Source organism: Tursiops truncatus, chromosome 1 (assembly GCF_011762595.2).
Source record: "Tursiops truncatus isolate mTurTru1 chromosome 1, mTurTru1.mat.Y, whole genome shotgun sequence".
NCBI classification, from domain to species: domain Eukaryota; kingdom Metazoa; phylum Chordata; class Mammalia; order Artiodactyla; family Delphinidae; genus Tursiops; species Tursiops truncatus.
This window is the reverse complement of record NC_047034.1, coordinates 1958165-1980698: the sequence shown is the minus strand read 5'-3', so window position 1 is coordinate 1980698 and position 22534 is coordinate 1958165. Positions and strand designations below refer to the sequence as shown.

Here is a 22534-nt window from a genome sequence, read left to right as displayed (position 1 = left end):
GGCGGGCAGTTCCGCGCGTTTTCCACGCCCCTTTCCCGGCTTCCGGCTGGTTGTAAATCCCGGAGACTGGTTGAAGCGGGCGGGTTCCGTGGGGAGGGGCGGATGTGGGGATCCTCCTGGAAAAATTCGCGTAATCTAGTGGGTGGGGCTGGAGGAAAAGAGTCAAGGCGCCGGGAAAGGGGCGGGGGCGGGGACGGGGGTGGGACTGGGGGGGGGTCGGCAAGCTTGGAGGCGGGGGTGGGAGGGGTGTTGCGGGCAGTGGGTGAGGCCCCGTGGGCCTCGAACTCTGATCTGCTTCTAGCCGGCGAATAACTGGAATTAACGGAGCAGGTTTAGTGTGCACGTGAGATACTCTGGACCTTTCCACCCGCCCCACCCGACTGCGGGGATAGTCACACAGTCACGTGCCGGGTGGGTCCCGGGGGTCGCACTTCGCTGGAGCTGGTCCCCGAGCCGCTGGCAGTGAAGTGACGGGGAAAGCGCGGGACCGGAAAGAGGGACGCGGGGCTCCAGGACTTCCAGCGCTTTCAGGCTAATACTGGATGCACACGAAATCACATGTTGAGCAAATATGTAAGTTTTAAAGCACACTGAGAAAACGGAAGCCTGTGACTCCACATTATCCACGTGGAGCATATATACGGGCGCTTCCCGGGTTCTACCCCTTGCTTCTTCCTCGACCACCCCTGTCCTGAACTTTGTCTCTCCTTGACATTCTTAGTCGTTTGATTATAGGTGGAGGCATTCCCAAAGGATATATTGTTTGACTTTTCTCTTTTTGAGCTTTATACAAATGATACACAGTCTTGTGGGATTTGCTTTTATCGTTGAACGTTTCTTTGATTCACCCAAGCTGTTAAGTGTAAGCAAGCTGTAGAACATTTATTTTCACTGCTGTAACATTGCGTTTCTGTGAAGTCGTTTATGTCCAGTTGTTTATCCATTTTTCTGTGGACACTTGTCTCCAGTATTTTGTTATTGTTGGAGGCAAACCGACCGTGAAGCTAATGAAATTGGAGTTTCAGGGCCCCTCCCATGGGTCTCTCCCATTGACCCGAAAGAGGAGCCTTGGCAGTGTGTTCCCATGGTCATATGTTTGTAAAATCTACAGAAGGAAGACATTTAAACCGCGATGGAAGAGGGCCAGTTTCTCTTTACGTTCCTGCGCCCCCTCCTTCAGCCCTTTTCAGCTTGGGTGATACACGGCTGCAGGCATTTGGGGTTGAGCCAAGGTGGGTTGCATCAGGAATGCGTTTGAGTTCAGTGGAGAGGATGTGTGAGGTTTGCAGTCTTTAATGTCAGGCTTTTGCTTTTCGCCCCAGGGTAGGAAGGTGCATGAACAGATGGTCATATCAGAATAGGAATGTCCCACAACATCCAGCACCTGACCTATGTGTGTGTTGGGGCAGAAACCTAGTTTGAAATGTAGGGAGCTGGAAGCTAATCTGAAAAAACTCAGATGTGTAAAATTGTAAGTGGAGGATCCAGTTCTGACCTGGAAGTTCTCTCCTGTCAGGAACGTAGTCATGCTTCTATGTTTATAAATGCACTTTACATGTTTTCTTTAATGATGAGAATCACACAAAGTAAAATTTGTCAGATTCTCTGAGTTTGTAGGTCATAACCCTATAACAGAACTACAGTGAGTCTGTCTGGATGTGAAGACACATGTTTTCTACATCCCAAATATCAATAATAAAAAATGTTCAGTAAACTATGTTAGAAGAAGGGCAATCTTCTCATTTTCTCTATGGAAAGTGATGTTATGGAAATCATTGTCATATAAAGAGGGGATTAAGCCTATGCAGCCAAAAGAATGAAGGAAAAGGGTAGAGAGGTGTGTGAGACAGTTAATTTTAAAATTAGTATGGTGCTTTCCTGGGTTTTGTCACATTTGCAATTTGTTGTGATTTTTCTCCAATTACATAAGCTCATGCCTGACAAAACCTGAGCCTGCCTGGGTGATACTCACAAGGCTGGCAAGGGCCTTCCTGTGCACACCTCTTGCACTCGTCTCAGTTGAACCCAGGAGTAACAGGACTGGATCAGAGGGATGGGGTATACAGCTTTACACGATGTTGCCAAAATGTTTTCAAAGTGCTGGTACCAATCTATACTGCCACCAGCACGGATCAGCCCTTTCCTGTTATTCCACATTCTTTCCAATCATTGTTTTGGTCAAACTTCTTAATTTTTGCTAGTCTACTGAGAGTAAATTGGTACAAGATTATGGTCTTAATTTGCATTCTCTAATTACTGATAACGTCGAACATTTTTTCACGTGCTGATTGTTCATTCATGTTTCTTTTCCTCTTCTAAGCGGATACCAATCTTCTGTCAATTGTATGTGTTGCAAATATTTTCTCCCTGTTTATAGCGTGTGTTTTCAAATATTTTTTAAAATTTTGACTTCTTATTTTGAAAAAAATATATCAAACTTACAGAAGAGTTTTAGGACTAATACAATGAACTCCTGTATACCCTTCACATAGATTCACAGTTTGCTGTATTTGTGTGTAAGAGAGACAAGATATAAATTATTTTTGCTGAACCATTTGAGAGTAAGTTGCAGCGTGCACCTCTGAAAACAATGATGTTTCCTTATGTTGGCACAGAACAATTTTCAAATGTAGGTAATTTAGCACTGATATGATACGTCTAATATACAGTCCACATTGAAATTTCATCAGTTGTTCCAATAATGTCATTTAGACCAGGGGTCCCCAACCCCCGGGCCACACAGAAGGAGGTGAGCGGTGGGTGAGCGAGCGAAGCAGCATCTGCGCTCTCCATGGCTGACATTACCGCCTGAACCATATCTCTCCACTACCCTCCTCCAACCCCTGTACGTGGAAAAATTGTCTTGCACGAAACCGGTCCCTGGTGCCAAAAAGGTTGGGGACCAATGATTTAGAGCAATCCCCCACACCCCCAGGCCAGGGTCCAGTCCAAGATCTTTTCACTTTCTTTATTTCTATACTATCTTTAGATAAATATTAAGTTTAGCGTAGTTAAATATGTCTAGCCTTTCCTTTGTAATTAGCAAACTTTGATGTCTTAAAAAAATCCTGGTCTTGCCAGGGGTTGAGGGGAGGGAGGGATGAATGGGCAAAGCGCAGGGAATATTTAGGGCAGTGAAACTATTCTGTGTGACACTGTCATGGGGTACACATGTCATTATACCTTTGTCCAAACCTGTGGAATGTACAACAAGTGGAGTGAACCCTAATGTGAACCATGGACTCTGGGTGATGGTGATGCATGTCTGTAGGTTCGTTGAAGCAAACGTGCCATCTGGTGGGGGGGGTGCGTTGATAATGGCGGGGCTGGGCCTGTGTAGGGGCAGCAGGTAGACGGGGCATCTCTGTACCTTCTCAGTTTTGCTGTGAACCTAAAGGTGCTCTAGAAAATAAAGTCTATCAAATAGAAAAAAATATCCTTGTCCACTGTCCACTGCTATCTGAAAGGTATTTCTTCGAATTGGGGGGAAATTTTTAAAGTTTTGCCTTCTACATTTAAATCATTAATCCATAGGGAATTGGGTTTTGTCTGGTGTGAAGTAGGGATCCATTTCCTTTCCTTTCCTGTTTTCCAGATAGCCAGCCAACTGTCCAAACACCCTATATTGACTAGAATCCTTTCTCCAGTGACCTGCGGTTACCATCTCTGGTCAAATATCAAGGCTCCAAAGTGTGAACGTCTGTTTCTGGACTCACTATTCTCTTCCTAGTTTTCTGTCCCTGTGCCAGTACCCTTCTGCCTGAATTACTATAGCTTTATACATTTTGCTGTCTGGTTGAGCAGGTTTGCTTCAGGATTGGCTTGGCTATTCTTGGCCCTTTTTTCATGCACATACATTTTAGGATCCACTTGTCAATTTCCACAAAAAAGTCCTGATGTGATTATGATTGGAAATGCATTAATTCTGTAGGTCAATTTGGGGGGAGAATTGAAATTCCTATAGTAAGATTTTGCTATATATCTCTAGTTATTTAGGTTTTCTTTAACGATTTCTATAGAATTGCTAATTTTCTCTAGAGATACTTGCTCATCTTTGGTCAGATTTATTCCAGATTCATTACAGTTTATGTTGTTATCATAAATGTGTCTTAAACTTATGTTTTTGTTTTTAATAAGATTTTTTGGTGACTTTTTATTTATTTATTTTTTTGGCTGCGTTGGGTCTTTGTTGCTGCTTGTGGGCTTTCTCTAGTTGTGACGAGTGGAGGCTACTCTTAGTTCTCATTGCAGTGGCTTCTCGTTGCAGAGCATGGGCTCTAGGCATGCGGGGTTCAGTAGTAGTGGCACATGGACTCAGTAGTTGTGGCATGAAGTCCCTAGAGTGCAGGCTCAGTAGTTGTGGCGCATGGGCTTAGTTGCTCTGCAGCATGTGAGATCTTCCCGGACCAGGGATCAAACCCCTGTCCCCTGCATTGGCAGGCGGATTCTCAATCACTGCGCCACGAGGGAAGTCCTTAAACTTATGTTTTTGAATTATTTGCTGGTTTATAAAAATGAAATTGATTTTCACATATTGATATTTTAGCCACCTTGCTAAATGCTCTTCATATTTCCAATAATATGTAGATTATTTTTAGTTTTCTATTTAGAGGGTCACATCTTCAGTAATGACAGTTTTGTTTTTCCTTTCCTTTTCTTTCTCTTACCTTATCATGCTGGCTACCATCTCCAGCACGGGGTTGAACACATGTGATGATAGCAGACATTCTTGTGTAGTTCCTGGTTTTAAAATACTTTAATTCACACATTTCCTCATTAGGAATGACGTGTGTTGCAGGTTTTTCAAATACCCTTTATTGAGTTAAGGAAGTTCTGTTTCATTGTGAATTTGCTAAAAGTTTCACCATGAAAGAGTACTGGATTATATCAAATGCTTTTTTCCTCTCTTTTTTAATCTGTTGAGATCAGCAGAAGCATTTCCCCCTTATCTAGCAATATGAAGAATTATATTTATAATTTAAAGGTTTTTCGAATGTTAAACACCTTTGCATTCCTGAAATAAGCCTAATTTGTCCATAATATATTTATATATCTGATATTTTATGTTAACATTTTGTTTAGGATTTTTAAGTTTATGTTTCTAAGTAAAATTGATCTGTAATTTTCCTTTCTCACGCTATCCATGGTTTTACAGGCATCAAAGAATGAATTGGGGAATATTTCTTTTTGTTCCTCCATTATTCTGTGGAATAAATTATATAACATTGAAATGACCTGTCTGCTGAAAGTTTGGCAGAGCTCCCTATAAATTATCTGGGTGTCGAGTTTTTTTGTGTGTGGGTAGAAAGATTTTTACCTTTAGATTTATTGTTTTTCACAGTCATAGAACTATTCAGCCTTTCTTAAGGAATTCTTGGGTCAGTGTTGCTAAGTTATATGTGTTTTAATGTTCTTTTCAACTGTTTCATATTTACTTTCAGAAAGTTCTTCATTTTATCTTTTTAAAATGTATTTTATATATAATATTATGTCTCTTTTTCATTAATACTGACTTGATCTTTCTCTCATTTTTTTTCTTAATCCATCTCACCAAAAAGTTTGTCTCATTGTACGTTTCCCAAGAATCAACTTTTGACCTTGTTGATCCTCTTTATTGCAAGTTTGTTTTCCGTTTCACTGCTTTATGTTTTTTCTCTCTCTACTACTGTCTTCAGATTATTCTATTTTTCAGTTAATGAGTTTAGCATATTCACCTTTAATCTTTCTATTTTTCTAATATAAGCATCTAAGGCTATAAGTTTTCCTCAAATACTGCTTTTTCTGCATCCCACAAGTTTTGATACATAGTATTTTTATTCAGTTCTCGTATATTAAAATGTCCATTGTTATTTCTTCTTTAAACCATGAGTTATTTAAGGACTTTTAATTTATTTATTTTTATTTTTGGCTGTGTTGGGTCTTCGTTTCTGTGCAAGGGCCTTCTCTAGTTGTGGCAAGCGGGGGCCACTCTTCATCGCGGTGCACGGACCTCTCACTGTCGTGGCCTCTCTTGTTGCGGAGCACAGGCTCCAGACGCGCAGGCTCAGCAGCTGTGGCTCACGGGCCTAGTCGCTCCGCGGCATGTGGGATCCCCCCAGACCAGGGCTTGAACCCGTGTTCCCTGCATTAGCAGGCGGACTCTCAACCACTGCGCCACCAGGGAAGCCCAGGACTTTTTAATTCAAAATGTATTTATGTTTTGTTCATATATATTTGTTGCATTGTGGCCAGAGAATCAAAGATCCTGGAGGCTTGCTGTATGAGCTGGTCCATGGTCGATTTTTAGAAATAGTCTAAACCAAAGAAGAATGTTGATTTCACCAGCAGGTAGATAGGTGCAGGGATGTGTATCAAATAAAGCAAGCTTGGTAGTTCAGACGTTTTACACCTTTACTAACGCTCATGTTCAGATTTGCCTATCAGTATGCCTATCTATCACCCATGAATAGGTAAAATAGGTCAGTCAATCTCTTATTAAAATGGTGGATCTGTCCATTTTTCCCTGTAGTTCCAGCAATTTTAGTTTTGTGTATTTGGGGGCCATTTTATTTTAGAATCAGTGTGTACAAAGAAATGTAAGCATCAATATGTCTTAGAATCTTAGATTTGAATACATTTACCAGAGTCCAATCATAGCCCCTGCCACTCTCCGTACCCAAACAGGAGGAGTTGTGTTACCGCACGTGACCAGTTGACTTATTAAGTACTTTTAGAGGCAGTGAACTTCTTACCTTACAGGGAAGCCCAGTTCTTCATTGGAGATCTCTGCTTAATTATAATTACCATTTAATTAGCCAGCATTGTGCAAAGCATTTTACAAACATTATCATGTTTAATTCTCAGTACAATCTTATAAAGTAGGTATTTTATCCAAATTGCACTAATGAAGAAACAGGTAACATTCACAAGTGTTTCTTTTTTTTTTTTTTTTTGCGGTACGCGGGCCTCTCACTGTTGTGGCCTCTCCTGTTGCGGAGCACAGGCTCTGGACGCGCAGGCTCAGCGGCCATGGCTCACGGGCCCAGCCGCTCCGCGGCATGTGGGATCTTCCCGGATCGGGGCATGAACCCGCGTCCCCTGCATCGGCAGGCGGACTGTCAACCACTGCGCCACCAGGGAAGCCCCCACAAGTGCTTCTTTACGTTGGGCCTAAAACCATGTCCCCTTAACTTTCAATCAAGGGACCTGGTTCTAACCGTCGTTTCTAGCATTCCCAGCACTTTCTAATCCTTTGGAAACCTCAGAACTAGTTCAAGCTAATACGTGTTGCATAACCCTGCCCTGCCTGACGCTCATCAGTTTTCTCATAGAAGATTTGGACCCTTGTTGTATACATGCCTCTTCTTACTATAACTTTAAGAAAACTAGTCAGTCTTTTTCTTCTGTTCTTTCTTTTTCAAAAACTAGGCAATTTTTACATGTGGGGTGTTTCATTCTTAATATATAGCCTAGTGAGTTAAACTCATTTCTGCACGTGAGTTAGGCATGCTGCATGAAGCCTACTATTAAACATCAAGCCCTTCATCTTTTGGTGTTAATAAGTCAACCTCAGAACCACTCAGGCCTCACATGTGGCTCTACCCCACCGTATGCTCTTTAGTAACGAGCTCAGAGTCAGATTTCCTCTTAGGTCTCACCAGAGCACAGTCTAGTTAACCTAAGCTGCGACTCCTGCTTTCTGCACAAAACGTCTTCACCGACATGGTTTTCAGATGGTCTTTTAATTGTGGGACCACGGGAAGCCTTACCCATGGTAGTTCACGTGGGGATCACAGATGGCACGATGAATGCATTGTTCTTGTGCATTATGCTTTATGGCAGGGAGGGACAGGAAACTATCCAGGGTGACTCAGTTAGACAAGAGTTGTGGAATGCGTACATCCTGCATAACCATGCTAAGAGTTTGCCTTAGGCTGTGTCTTAGAACCGGAAATGCTGCAAGAATGTGAGCTGACCTGTACGTTATCCTCATGCGCTGTTCAGACATGTACAGAAATAATAATGCCTATCGTTCTTTGATTCCGGGGACCTTCAGTCTCACACCTATTTGTTTATAGCTACTCCTTTTTTTTTTTAATTGGGGTATAGTTGATTTACAATGTTGTGTTAGTTTCAGGTGTACAGCAAAGTGATTCAGTTATAAATATATATATTACTCCTTATTCCTTTAGTATGGAGGCTTGGAAACCCGTATAACTTATGTCGAGGGGAAGACAGGAAAGCACAGGTTGATAGCATTTGGCTGCATGGATACTTTTTTCACTTGTATCATCACAATGAATCAGACCACAACTTGGACTCAACTACTTTCTGCCGTCGGTGACTTTTCCCGATAAACATTATGACAAAATCTTCAAGTTCTAAAAATTGATTTACTCATTCAAGGGATTTCTGGCATCTACCACATGGCGAGCGTAGGAATACAATGATGAACAAGAAAGACGTAGTCTCTGTCTTACAGTAGAGGTGGGGCGATAATTACACAGTAAGTGCTGTGACAGGGGACGTACAGAATGTCGGAGGAGTGTGTAGGATGGGAACACAAACCAGACGTGGGGGAAAAGAGAAGGCCTTCCAGAGGAAATGACACCTAAGCTGAGATCTGAAAGGCCAAAGATAAATTGGGACAATTGACACAGGAAAAAGAGGAGGAGGGAAAGGCCCAAAGTGAGAGTACGGCACATGCAAGGAACTGAAAGAAGTTAGGGGTCATCTGCTTAGGCCAGGTTATGCTGCAGTAACAAGTGACCCCCAGTCTCAGTGGCACACAGCAACAACAGTGGTTTATTTCTCATTCATGCTGCACTGTGGAGAAAAGATTGTTGGGCGTAAAACTGAGGGAGGAAGCTGAGGTAATAATTCAGGCTGGAGCAGACGGTGGCCTGAACGCAGGTAGAGGCCATGGGGATACAGAGGAGTGGACGGAATCAAGAGATGCATAAGAAGTAGGGTTACTAGCTCTCCCTGGTTGACTGGATGTGGCGGGTGAAAGAAAGGAACCATGGTTGACACTCGAGTTGCTTTATTCTAACCACAGAGCAGAGCAGGAAGATTAAAGCTTTTATAGAGATGAATTTAATACAATAGTGTGATAAATATTTTATTGTTAATAATTTTAGAAACGTCTTCCTACTAATCTTGAACACATCATAGAGTTAATGATCTTGGTAATCATATTATTCCTTCTGCCCAAACTCCTGGCACAGATGTATTCACAGAACTACATAGTTCTTGGCAGTGAGGCTTCTGGGATGCCAAATTAGGAGGTGTCTAGTTAAAACTAGGTGTGTGTTACAAATCTAAAACTTCATCCTAAAACTTGAACTTATGGGACTTCCCTGGCGGTCCAGTGGTTAAGACTTCGCCTTCCAATGCAGGGGGTGCGGGTTCTATCCCTGGTCAGGGAGCTAAGATCCCACATGCCCAGCGGCCAAAAAACCAAAACATAAAACAGAAGCAATAGTGTAACAAATTCAATAAAGACTTTAAAAATGGTCCACATCAAAAAAAAAAAAAATCTTAAAAAAACCCCTCGAACTTACAAAGTCATTGGATGGTTAGAAAAAGTAGACTGGTACTGAGCGATTGTCAGGGAGGAAGAAATTTCCCTCTACCCTTCTAGGTTCTTCTGGATGGTCTAAGAATTAAATTGACATGAAACATTAACAGGAGAAAATCACGCAAAGTTTCATAACATGTCTTCATGGGAGAGATCCACAAAAACTGAGTAACTCCCCCAAACGGCCAAAACCCTCACCTTAAATACCATCTTCAACTAAAGACAAAAGAGGAAGTTGCGGGTAGTGGTTTGGGACCTCAAAGGGGAGGAAGGCCATTTACATGGAGATGGAAAAGCAAATGCTTGGTGAGCGAGTTTGCTGAGCCAGCAGACACAATGGGACAGAGTGGACTCTGGTCTCCAGGCCCTGCCGACTTCCCCACCACACCGACCCGGCCCGTATTCTTTGCAGAGATCTCTGGCGATAGCTCTATTTCGGGACAGGCCCTCTATCGAAATTCTTTTAGGCAGCTGGGGGAAGGTCAGAGTTTCTCCCTGCATCTTTTGGCCTTGACTGTTTTCAGCTCAAAATAATCCATGTCCCAAAGAGACATTTTGGGGTGGAAATTTTGGTCCCCTACACTATAAAGTCTGCATATGTAGACCTTAGTGAAGGGAGGTACATACAGTTTTCATTAGATTAAACACTGCAAAGCTGGTATACTCTGAAGACGTCATACAAGAGCCGTGCCCGTTGGAACACTTAGAAATCTGCCAGTGTGCGTCCATTTTCCAGAGGGAAAGATGCTGCGTGGACTGTCCCTTTCAAGATTAGGCCTGTTTCTGGGACATTATAGTCTCAAGAGATCTTTTTTTTTCTTTTTTAAATATTTATTTATTTTTTTGGCTGTGTTGAGTCTTCATTGCTGCGCGCGGGCTTTCTCTAGTTGCAGCGAGCAGGGCCTACTCTTCGTCGCGGTGCGTGGGCTTCTCATTGTGGCTTCTCTTGTTGCGGAGCATGGACTCTAGGCGCACGAGCTTCAGTAGTTTCAGCACGCAGGCTCAGTAGTTGTGGCACATGGGCTCTAGGGCGCACGGACTTAAGTACTTGCGGCATGTGGGCTCAGTAGTTGTGGCGCACAGGCTTGGTGGCTCCGCGGCATGTCAGATCTTCCCGGACCAGAGATCAAACCCGCGTCCCCTGCATTGGCAGGCAGGTTCTTAACCACTGGACCACCAGCTAAGTCCCCTCAAGAGATCTTAAGTTTTTCCAAGGCAACTCTAAATTTCTCAGCAGTGGACATATTGAGAGCGGCAATTCAGATATTCTCTTATCTGGCAATAATCTTCCTTCCTCCTAGTTTTCCCTGCCCTACTTTTCCTGCCGTGATCATTTTTCAACCACACTGGGACCACTAGTCTATTAATTTCTCTATTTTCTCCCAACATGTATGCCATCTTATGTCTTCCTTTCCCATCGTATCCAACTTAGATTCTGTACTGTGGGGTTAACTTCAGCACACCTGCCACAAACCTTGGTGGTTTCGTTCAGTTGCTTCATTTGAAATGTTCACTTTCAGTGACAGTTTACCTAGTGCAGCAAAACAAATCAGTACTTCATATAGGAGAAGAAAATAACATTAAACTGAGATATTTAAGACAGGGGGAAGAGTTGGTTATTTGACTTTAAGTCAAGCTATCAAAAACTATTAGTTTTGAGATGTCCCTCTTTGTGTAAGTCTATGATAAAATGTGAATTTAGAATTAGTCAAGATTTCAATGAGGGACGCTTAAGCTCTTATATGTATCAAGGACTTAAAAATATTCTTACATAGCAATTCCCACTCTAGGTTTTTTCCTTATAAACTAATTACTGATACACATAAGGTATATTTTGGGTGTATTTTTTTTTTACGTCATTTGATGATAATGTTGTTGTGGTAACAGCCTAAATATTCACCAAAAGGGAATTAAATTAATATTGTATATCTGTACAATGGAATAAAAGGCAGCCATTAAAACTTATGTTGAATATTTAATGACATGAGAGGATTTAGTTAGTGATTTCTTTTAAAAAAAAAGGTTAAAAACTGTATTTAGTATGATCCAGTTATTTTGAAAAATATTAATAAATACCCAGAAAAAAAGAGGGAGGAGTTGTGGCAAATATTAATAGTAGACATTTAGATCAGTGGAATAAAATTGAAAGTCCAGAAATAAATCCTTACATTTATGGTCAACTGTTTTTCAATAAGGGTGCCAAGAAAATTCAGTAGGGGAAAGAATAGTCTTTTCAGTAAATGGTGGTGGGACCAGATATCCACATGCAAAAAATGAAGGTGGGTCCCTGCCTCACACTATACACAAAAATTCACTCAAAATGGACAGACTCAAATGTAAGAGCTAAGATGTTAAAACTCCTAGGAGAAAACATAGGAGTGATCTTCATGACCTTGGGTTAGGCAAAACCTTAGATATGACACCAAAAGCACAAGGGACAAAAGAAAAAAATAGATCAGTTTAAAACTTTTGTGCTAGAAATGATATCAAGAAAGTGAAAAGACAGCTCACAGATTGGGAGAAATGATTTGTAATTCATATATCTGATAAGAGGCTTATATCCAGAGTATATAAAGAGGTCTGACAGCCCAACAATAAAAAGAAAAGTAACCCAATTTTTAAAAGGGCAAACAGTTTGAATAGACATTTCTCCATAGAAGATATACAAATAGCCAATAAACATAAGAAAAAAACTCTCAACACCATTATTTATTAGGGAAATACAAATCAAAACCACAAGGAGATACCACTTCACACCAACTAGGATTGCTATTTAAAAGAGAAAAATGACAGACAATAAAAAGTGTTATATGGAGAAACTGGAACCTTCTTACATTGGTGATGGGAGTGTAAAGTGGTACACAACCATTCTGGAAAGCAGTCTAGCAGTTGCTCAAAATGTTAAGCATAGAGTCACCATGTGTAACCCAGAAATTCTACTCCTACACTCCAAGAGACTCAAAAAGAGGTGTTCAAACAAAAACTTGTACAGGAATATTCATAGCAGCGTTATTCCCGACCATCAGAACCTGGAAACAATCCAATGTGCGTCATAAATGGATTTTTAAAAAGCAGCATATCCATACATTGGAATATTATTCAGCAATAAAAAATTAAGTACCGATACATGCTACAATTTGCATGAATCTTGGAAACGTTAAGCGAAGTGAAAGAGGTCAGTCACAGAAGACCACATATTGTGATTCCACTTATATGAAAGGTCCAGAATAAGCAGATTTACAAAGACAGGAAGCAGATCGGTGGTTGTCTAGGGCTGAGTAGGGGCCGCTGTGTGGTGGGGAAAAATGGGAAGTGATGGCTAATGGGTTTCTTTTTGGGGTAATGGAATGTTCTAAAATTATATTGTGGTGATGGTTGTACAACCCAGTACACATATTTTAAAATATTTAACTATACACTTAAAATGGGTGAATTGTACGGTATGTGAATCTCAAGAAAGCTTTCTAAAGTGTTAATAGCTCTTCCTGGAAGGTGAGCTTATGCTGGTTTTTATCTTTTTGTTCATCTGTATCCCCTGCAGTGAACAAGCGTTTCTAGTCGTAAGAAAAAAGAAAGTTATTCGTTTCAATGGTTTGTCTCAGCAAGGTAACTTATTAGAATTAAGTATAGAAGTTCTTGGGTTTAAGACCATTCTTTTTTTTTTTTTTTTTTTTGCGGTACGCGGGCCTCTCACCGCTGTGGCCTCTCCCGTTGCGGAGCACAGGCTCCGTACGCGCAGGCTCAGCGGCCATGGCTCACGGGCCCAGCCGCTCCGTGGCATGTGGGATCTTCCCGGACCGGGACACGAACCCGTGCCCCCTGCATCGACAGGCAGACTCTCAACCACTGCGCCACCAGGGAAGCCCCAAGACCATTCTTAAGTTAAATCACTGTCTTCAGAAGCAAACTGCTCCATTCTCCCAAGCCATTCCTACATCTTCTAACTGTCCTCTACTGTAGAATAGAGGAACGTTTTTGGTTTTTTTTTTCCATCAAATAATGATATCTGGTGGGTGTTTCTACTTTTCTCGTCTTGTGTGGTGATTCATTCCAGGCTGCATGCCTTTCCATTTTTGACTTTTCATTGTTTGCTGCATCCCAAGAACCTCTGCACTTTAAAAATCTTAATTTGCAATGGTAATATATTCAGTGTGGTTTCACAAATTGGGTTTAATACTTTAATCCACTTTAGCACATCCTTCCCTTACCCCATGACGGGTTAGCATTTGGTGGTAATCCCTTCACAGTGATAAATACAAGCAACAGTGTTTTGCAAAAAAAAAAAAAAAAAAAACTTTAATTTCAATTTGACAGTATAATAATATACTGTGGGAATTAAAATGACTGTGTTAAAGTAGATTATAAATAGTCTGAAAGATTATATAAAAGTATTTTAAAGAATTGGAGATTTTCTCTTTATTATAGCATATGTTAATATGTTGATTAATTCTTTTTTGCAGGTGGGTGGAGCAATCAGTATCAGATGATAACTGGGCTTAAGGAAAATAACTTTCAAGTCATACTTGCTTAAAAGAGATCTACTTAGTCAAAAGGCTACATTGCTTAAACAGTGAGAAAAATCCATGAATAGGTAATAATATCAAATTTTCTTCTTAGACATAGGCCATGAAATTAGAAATAACTACATTAAAAAGGGGGCAGGAGGACCAGACCACAAAATCTGCTATAATTCATAGAAAAACACTTCCGAAAGTTAAAAGCAGTATAAAATAGAAATTATTATTATTATGTGAAGCAAGAAGATATATGTTCTTAAAGAGCATGAACATAAGCCTTTGCAAGAAATTTCAAGTTGAAGGTTTTTGCTTATGTTTTTGAATTTTTATCCTTGAAGTCAGTGTTCTGAGAAACAGCCGGAGTTCTGCAGAGGCGCCTGGAAATTGGGAGTGTGGGTAGCAGCCTTCAGTTTTCTACCAAGGGGTGATTTTATTTAAATACTCGGTCTGGAGCTTAAAAAAAAATGGAAAAAAGCTTGGAAACCAACGCTGGTTTTTCAGTGACCACTTACGTAAACGTTTACATCTTTGCAGTCGTGACCTGCCCCTGAATTCTAAGGTGGAAAAGGGAAAGCCCTTATATGGCGATGCAGGCAGACCCGCAGCTGGGCTAGAACCCGCTGTCAGAAGTGTTTGCTACATAACAGCCCAGATTTGTGTCAAAGAGCGGAGGATGCAGTTGTGTGTGTACCCCTTGGAGACTTCGCTTATTAAGCAAAAGACCAGAGGGTGGCGCGTCGGAGAAATGCTGTCAAGTACAAGATACACGGTTCCACTCAGGATTATTATGTAATACTTATTTTGGAGGAAAAAGAATCACACTGAGGCTTTATCAGAGCCCTTTGCTAAGATTGCCTGTTTCCTGTCTGCCTCACCTGCTGTAATTCCTTGAGGGTAGAGACCCTGAATTTTCCCCTTTTTGTCACCAACACCTTTGTAGGCCTTGGCACATCAAAAATATTTGAATGATTTACAAGGATGTAATAATCTACCAAGTTACCAACTAAACGATAAGAATTTATTTTCCAGTTTAAGGTAATTGGTGGCTCTCAGAGTAGAGAGAGCTGCTAACAGGAGCTGTTTGCAGATTCTCATTGGGTAAGATAACAACCAAAGGGAGTTCCTGGCCCCTAATATTCTCCACCTTAAACATTCTTGTTCCTACACCTAGAGTATCTCCTTTTTATTTATTTTTAAAATTTTATTTATTTATTTATTTTTGGGTGCATTGGGTCTTCGTTGCTGTGCACGGGCTTTCTCTAGTTGTGGTGAGCGGGGGCTACTCTTCGTTGCCTCATTGGGGCTTCTCACTGTGGTGGCTTCTCTTGTTGCGGAGCACGGGCTCTAGGCATGTGGGCTTCAGTAGTTGTGGCACAAGGGCTCAGTAGTTGTGGTTCGCGGGCTCTAGAGCGCAGGCTCAGTAGTTGTGGCACACGGGCTTAGTTGCTCCGCGGCCTGCGGGGTCTTCCCGGAGCAGAGATTGAACCCGTGTCCCCTGCATTGGCAGGCAGATTCTTACCCACTGCACCACTAGGGAAGTCCCAGTATCTCCCTTTTATAAGAGTGGGTCATACAAAATCTTGTACCACAAGCTTGGTTAGCTTGTTTCTCTGAAAGGTAATAGATTTAGATAAGTGTGCCACTTGGATTATTCCTAAAAAGCATTACAAATATTTCTGGATTAGGATTCAACTTTGAGAAACGTGAAGATGCTACATTTCCTAAATCAAATAAGATTTCCCTATGAACATGGCTGCTGCAACTTTACCTCACTTGCTTTCTGTAAATAGCCAAGTATCAATTTGTATGTCTATAATTATAATTTTCATCTTGTGAGTAAAAATATCAGTATTTAGTTTACCTTTCAATTACTTTAAAAAAAAACATATGCTATAATCTGAATGTTTGTGTCGTCCCAAAATTGATCTGTTGAAATCTTAACTCCCAACATGATAGTCTTAGGAGGTGAGACTTTGAGGAGATGCTTAGGTCATAAAGGTGGAGCCCTCATGAGTGGGATTAGTGTTCTCATAAAAGAGACCCCACAGAGCTTCCTCGCCCCTTCCATCGCGTGAGGACACGGTGAGAAGGCACCATCTATGAATGAGGAACTGGACCCTCGCCAGACACCGAATTGCTGGCACGGTGTTGACCTTGGACTTCCCAGCCTCCAGAATTATGAGAAATAAATTTCTTTTGTTTACAGAATGACAGTCTGTGGTACTTTGGTAGAGCATCTGGAACAGATTAAGACACCGTAGTAGCTTAAATATGTTATACGGTAGGATGTGGAATCGATTTCCTTTTACAACATAAAACATTGGAAAATGAATGTAATAAATCATTTTGCTTAGCCTTTCTTATGTTTATCTTTTATGTAGATAGATTTCATAATGACAAAAAAAAAAGAAGAAAAGAAAAGAAGGAACCGTGAGTCACCCACAGAGGACGCCAGGGAACTGTGACATAATAAGAAATATGTGTTTGGTGTCTACACGGGCTTCCTGGCACAGAGCTCCTGAAACGCTTGGAATTTCTTGAGCGATCGGGTAAAATGAGGCCTCTTTGCTTGTTTGTAACTAGCCTCTTTCAACCACACCTGAGTTTATGTTAATGAGGTGACTTAGAAAAGACCCTAAGGATGGGACTGAGGGGAGGCTGCGTTGATTAGAGGGTCAGACCCTTGAGCCCCACCCACTGACCTCGGGGGAGGGGCGAGGGGCTGGAGATGGACTTAATCACCAATGGCCAATGATTTAATCGATGACGCCTAAGAAATGAAGCCTCCGTAAAAACCCTAAACAACGGGTTTTGGAGAGCATCTGGGCTGGTGAACACGTCAAAGTCCTGGGAGTGGTGGGCATGGATGCCCCACCCCTCCCCCAGTACCTGTGCATCTTGTCCCTTTGGCTGTTCCTGAGTTGTGTCCTTTGTAATAAATGGGTGATAGTAAGTGCTTTCCTAACTTCTGTGAGCAAATGATCAAGCTGAGGTGAGGGTTGTGGGGATCTCCGATTTATAGCTGGTTGATCAGAAGTACAGGTACCCGGGATTTGCAACTAGCATCTCAAGTTGGGGATGGTCTTGAGGGACTGTGCCTCTAGCCCGTCTGCACTAACTTTGGGTAGTTAGTGTCAGAATTGCTTCATGGGACAGAGAATCCCACACATCTGGCCTCAGAAGTTTTGTGAGTAGAAGAAATAGTCATAGTTTTCTTTTAGGAACCAACCTATCATTCTAACAACTTATAAATAAAAAGAAAGAATCAAACACTTGTCTGGCCTTCCTGTACAAACTGTACCTGAGGGTAACCACTGGTTGATGAAATGGTTTCCCTTTGTAGAGAGATTCCAGCTAAGAAGCAAAGCAGGCCTCATAGATCCAGAAATATCACAGGGCTGCAGCCTCCAGTGAAAGAGTGGGTGTAAGCAAAGATCACCAACGGCTGTTAAAAGCATTAGGTGAAAAAAGGACAGAACTTGACAGTGTTATGAGTCAGCCTGGCAGGGCCTGGGCCCTCTGAACAATCCCAGCGTCACAGAAACAGACAGATATTCCGTGCTTCCCGATGGAAGCACGCAAAACCACTTACACAGTATTCACGCCAAAGAAATTGAACCTAAATCTGATTGAGCCTCTAGATGTATGAATTTACAGAAAATAGAAGAGACAGAGGAGGCTTTTAAACAACGTCAGTGGCATGCAATTAGCAAGATTCAGACTGTGGAAAAACTTACAGGAACAAATGACAAATACATTTCCAGGAAAAGAGGAAGTGAGCCTGACTGAAACGGAGGAGGAACCCATGGCTTAGAAGAGACATAGAAACTGAATGTAACACGTGACCCTTATTTGGCTCTTAAACAAACTGGTCGTTAAGAAAGAAAAAAATTCAAGAGCTACCCAGAAGGCTTTCTCTACTAAAGGCAGAGACAGGGTCACAAACCCCACCCACTGTCTTTGACTTTTCTTGGCTTAAATCCTGTAATTAAAGAGGTGTGCCTTTTAGTTCAACCTTCTTGTCCAGAGCTCACACCCTTTACAAGTCAGCACATTAAACCTCATCAGTCACAGATTCTCAGACTTTGCTGAGTTCATGAGCTTGTTTCCCAAGGGCGGGCGTCAGTGAAACATCTACAGCTCGAAGGTGATGATTTTTCTAAAAGCCACCGACTTCATGAGGGTACTGAGCTCCCTGGTCTTTACACGTTTGATTCTTCAGAGTCGATTGCAAGTGATACGCTGGTCAAGGGGGTTGGAGCAGGCCTGGCGAAGATGGTGATGTTCTGATTTCTTGTGTGTTTTGTCTTTGGAATTTTTTTTTTTCTGTATGTCTTCATAGGAATGAACGAGAGTTTAGAAGACCAAATATTTCAAACCAACCAGTGAAGCCCTTTGGTGCGTTTTTGACTCCAAAGCAGCAAGACTGTCTCCTGGTCTCCCAGGGCCATACGCCACGGGGTCACTTTTCAAATTAAGGTGCTATCCAAGTGAAGGTGGAAAGGCAAGGTGTGAGGTCCTTCGACAGCATCCCTGGTAGGTAACCATCCACTCTCTATAAACACCTCCAATAGGAAATCTCGGCCACATTTTATGAAGCTTCACTGTTGCCTCACCAGGAACCAGTCTTCCCCATTTCCCAGGACAGCACTTCAAGTCTTAGAGACAGTGTTCTCATCCCCACCCCGAGTCAGTGATTCCTACCTGGAGTCTAGGGAATGTGAGGGGACAGCCATCCTATTGGACAATAGCAGCTCCTTGGAACAGCCAAGGTTAGCAGTTGGGGACTTTTCCTTAGATGCCGTGATGCTCTGTTGAGGTTAGAAATTTATTTCAGTGGTTAGAAAACAAGAACATACGCTAAAATCTTTAAAAATGGTTTTATTTTATTTTTTTTAAAGATTTTTCGGTTTTGACATGGACCATTTTTAAAGTCTTTATTGAATTTGTTACAGTATTGCTTCTGTTTTATGTTTTGGTTTTTTGGCCACAAGGCATGTGGGAGCTTAGCTCCCCCAGTGCAGGGGGTGTGGGATCGAACCCACAGCCCCTGCGTTGGAAGGCGAAGTCTTAACCACTGGACCACCAGGGAAGTCCCTAAAAGTGGTTTTAAAACCACTCTCTTAAGTTTTCTGTTCCCCAGGGTAAACATTGCTTGCTCTTTGAAATATTGGTAATACAGGTTTATATATTTTTTAAAATATAATAAATAATGAAGTATAAATTATATATAAGAAATTACATGTATATTATATTAAAATATATATGTATGTTATTAGAAAAGGGTAGCCTCACCCACACTCACTTTTAGGACAAGACCTAGCGACTGTACACATCACTTGTCGTCACATCTCATTGGCTGGAGCGTTGCCACGTGGCTGCACCTGCTGTCAGGGAGCTGGGAGAGGTAGTGTGTGTCTGGCCGGGGTAAAACTTTCCCTGCTCTGGAAGGAGGGAAGAGGCAGCGTGGGGGGCTCTTGGCATCTCTGCCACGATAACTCTAAATAGAATCTATGCGACCACATAGCGTAATGACAGTGTGTCCTGGTTTTGTCACCAGGCCCAGCGGTGAGGCTGCGTAAGGGTCACGGGAGTGGAGACACACAGAACGGAGCCAGTATTCAGTTCAGGAATCATAGGATTTAGTGCACGTGATGAGCACACAGCACAGCTTAGTAAGAGTAGGGAGAACAGAGAAGGGGTACCGACCTCGCCAAGGAGAAGTCCGGGAGGAGGCAGCTCAGCGCCAGCAGGGTCCCTGGTTGGTGATGGTTTCAGGATGTCTGTGAGTGGGACTCGCCCTCGGCTGGGACAGGGCCTCGGGCAGCGCCTGGGCATTCCACAGTGTCTGGTCGGGTCCTCCAGCCAAGAGCCTTCAGTGTCCGACTCTGGGGGGTCTGCCTGGAGGTGGGCAGGTGCTGCCCCAGGGCCTCTCGTCTCCAGCAGCTACTCTGTGCCAGCGAAGGTTTCCGTGATGTTACAAGGCAAGTCCTTAAATTCATTCTCTAAGTCTGTGAGTCTCTTCCTGTTTTGTAAACAAGTTCATTTGTAGCATCTTTCTTTTTAGATTCCGCATATCGATATCGTATATTGGTCTTACTAACACAACATTGTTAATCACCTATGCTTCAATATACAATAAAAATTAAACAAACAAACAAAAAACAAAGTCCTCATCTAGAGGAACGCTCTTAGCTCACCATACGGACGCACTCACAGCCCGGCACCCGACGCTTTAGAACAACTAGCCTGGCAGTGGACGCTGGCCGTTGGGACTCCGCTTTGACTGCTGAACAAAGCTTGAATCCGAGGAGTTTCACAGCAGATAAGCAGGGAGCACAGACTGCAGCGTAACCGTCCTAAACTGAGCGTTTCACTGAAATATTCAAATACAAGGAACGTGTGTGAAAGACGTTTGTTCTTGGCTAACACCCATTCAGTCCACCTCCAGTCACAATTCCGGGTTTTGTTTGGGAATCTAGTCTTCCTCTCTGTCCCTCTGGTTGAGGGGGAGTCTGGGGGTGACTTGTGACCTAGCCAAACCTCTCAGAACCCCACAGTCCCTAGACGAGCGTGACTGGGTCGGGATTGGCACGTGACTCATTCCAGCTACTAGAAAAGCAGGTTCCTTTAATTCTGCTGCCATCTTGCCATGTGGAGCATATGACAATGAAAGAACTTTTTTTTTAGCCCAGGATCCAGCCACGTTTCGCGTCTGCTCTCCACTGGGGCTTCTTAGCCACGAGATCCAGGAAATCCTCTTCTCCATCCCTGTTTTGTTTTTCTCCTTACACCAGTTTGTAGTGGGTTTTCTGTAACTTGCAATAGAAAAAAAATCCTAACTGATACATTTGAGATTATTCCTAACTCTCCTACATGGAAAATAACACAATAAACAATTAAAATAATTAAATAAGATAATTAAAAACCAAGTAAGATATCTGACTAGTTCATCTATTCGCATGAATGAACTGTTATATAGCAGAGATATACAAAGCGTCATTGTTCTGCACTGTGCAGCCAGAATCTGAAGCCCTAGCCTGATCACAGGCTGCAAGAATTCTTTGCCACACGTTGCTCGGTAACGAATATTACTGTAGATTTAAGAGCTTGAAAATTCCGTCATTATCAACAATTCAGCCTGAAATCTTTCTGGAACGACGTGGGAATATAAATAAGTTTAAAAGGCATCAAGCCATTCCTTCCTCTTTCTAACAGCTTCTTTTCTAGGAAGTCAAACTCTTCTTTTACACAGACCTCTTGTTCTCACCCTGTGGTTCTTAAAAGACGCCAACAATACTTCTCCTTACCACTTACACTGAATAAATAATTCAGGGTAATATAATACCCAGTGGAACTTAGAACTGATAGACTTCTTCCAAGCCCTTTAAGATGTATCTTCAAAAGAAAACACTGAAGACCACTTTTATGGATTCCTCTATTCTTCCTAATAAGGTCAAAATAATAACAACACTCATACTTCACATTGTCTGTTTGGCAAAGGCCCGTTTGACCGATAGGATGGTGCTGGTAACAGGCACGTGAACCCTGCAAGGCTCCTGCCTTGTGCGAGGTTAAGGGACGCGCAGGCAGAGGGGAATGCAAAGGTGTTCTATCACATCTTCTCTAACGAACGACCGCATCAGAGTTACCTTAGAAACAAAGGGTTTATCTCATCTTAAAGATGGGCAGGGACTTCCCTGGTGGTATAGCAGTTAAGAATCCACCTGCCAGTGCAGGGGACTTGGGTTCAATCCCTGGTCCAGGAAGATCCCACATGCCGCGGAGCAACTAAGCCCGGGCGCCACAACTACTGAGCCTGCGCTCTATAGCCCGTGAGCCACAACTACTGAGGCCACGCACCACAACTACTGAATCCCTCGCGCCTAGAGCCCATGCTCCCCAACAAGAGAAGCCACTGCGAAGAGAAGCCCTTGTACTGCAACGAAGAGTGGCCCCCGCTCACCGCAACTAGAGAAAGCCCGCGCGCAGCAACTAAGACCCAATGCAGCCAAAATAAATAAATAAATAAAATTTTTTAAAAAGATGGGCAAAGGAGGGAATTCCAGTCCTTTTCAGTAACCCATGTAGTTATGTAACAAGCCTCACAAGAAGTTAATCAACTATGTTTTATCCAAATCCGTTGGGTTGAAATTCCTCTGTCCTCAGTGGAATTAGAAAGCTACTGCCTGTCATCAGTGTGAGGCCCCTTCATGTATTTGAACCTGTATTAAAAGCTCTGTTTTGTGCTGAACATCTTTTTTATGATTTCTTTTTAAAAACCATTTTTAAATGGAAGTAGAGTTAATTTACAATGTTATGTTGGTTTCAGGTATCCAGCAAAGTGATTCTGTTTTATATATAGATGTATATATATATTTTTTCAATTGTATGTATTTTCAATTGTATATATACATAATAGTCTTTTTCAGATTCTTTTCCATTATAGGTTGTTATA

General features: G+C 42.2%; 1 long non-coding RNA gene across 3 annotated transcripts; it reads left to right on the top strand.

The window, feature by feature from the left end:
- Positions 1–243: 243 nt before the first annotated feature.
- LOC109547526 (uncharacterized) lies at positions 244–19028 on the top strand. Of its 3 annotated transcripts, XR_012329722.1 has the most exons (4): positions 244–573; positions 14020–14150; positions 16458–16625; positions 18419–19028. It is a non-coding gene; the product is annotated as an uncharacterized lncRNA (long non-coding RNA). The 3 variants fall into 3 exon arrangements; XR_012329724.1 differs by lacking the exon at positions 14020–14150 and having other exon boundaries at positions 16458–18223; XR_004523869.2 differs by lacking the exon at positions 14020–14150 and having other exon boundaries at positions 246–573.
- The last annotated feature ends 3506 nt before the right edge of the window (positions 19029–22534 follow it).